This window comes from Medicago sativa, chromosome 3, assembly GCF_051527215.1.
Source record: "Medicago sativa cultivar Bolivia chromosome 3, Bolivia_mono, whole genome shotgun sequence".
Lineage (NCBI taxonomy): Eukaryota > Viridiplantae > Streptophyta > Magnoliopsida > Fabales > Fabaceae > Medicago > Medicago sativa.
This window is the reverse complement of record NC_140751.1, coordinates 45,154,891-45,155,765: the sequence shown is the minus strand read 5'-3', so window position 1 is coordinate 45,155,765 and position 875 is coordinate 45,154,891. Positions and strand designations below refer to the sequence as shown.

General features: G+C 37.3%; 1 non-coding gene across 1 annotated transcript; it reads left to right on the top strand.

The window, feature by feature from the left end:
- The first annotated feature begins 482 nt into the window (after positions 1-482).
- LOC146937672 (small nucleolar RNA R71) lies at positions 483-589 on the top strand. Its single transcript, XR_015033705.1, has one exon. It is a non-coding gene; the product is annotated as a small nucleolar RNA R71 (small nucleolar RNA).
- The last annotated feature ends 286 nt before the right edge of the window (positions 590-875 follow it).

The following is an 875-nucleotide window of genomic DNA, read 5'->3' as shown; positions in this document are numbered from 1 at the left end:
GTGGTGCTGTTTGTTGTCCAAATTTTTTTTGAGGGGTTTGAAAAGAATTTTGGTTGTTTCTAAATCCTTGATTATATTGAGCATAGTTTACTTGCTCATGACCTCTAACAACTCTACCTAGTTCGCAATCAATGCCAATTTGGCCAAATATTCCACAAAATTCACAAGGTGGTGAAACAGTAGTAGGTGCGACAATACTTACATTTAATTTATCAAACTTTTGAAAAAGTATGTCCACCTTAGCAGATAGATGATCAAGGGGAGAAATTTCATACATAAATGCCTCTTGTTTAGAGGGAGAAGAAGCAGTGATGGCTCTCTCGCTTGTCCATTGATATTGGTTTTGTGTCATGTCCTCGATCAAAGCATATGCTCCTGTGTATGTTTTATTCATCAAAGCTCCACCTGCAGCTGTATCAACATAAACTTTTGTGGTATACAAAAGACCATTATAAAAATTGTGAATAATAAGCCAATTCTCTAAACCATGATGGGGACAAAGTCTAAGCATTTCTTTGAAACGCTCCCACACATCGTAAAGAGATTCTCCATCTTTTTGAGTGAATTGTGTGATTTGATTCCTTAATTGGACGGTTTTAAAATAGGGAAGGAATCGGGCAAGAAAAGCTTGCCACATTTGTTGCCATGAAGTGATAGAACCAAGTTTCAATAAATGAAACCAAGTACTAGCTCTTCCCCCTAAGGAGAAAGGAAAGTAGTGCAGCCTTACGACCTCTTGGTTTGCATTTACAGTTCCACTGAGTCTTAAAAAATGTTGAAATATGAAAATTCGGATCCTCAGTGGGTGATCCGAAAAATTGATTTTGCTGCACTAAGTGAACAAGTGCAGGTTCTATTTCAAAATTGTCCTCAAC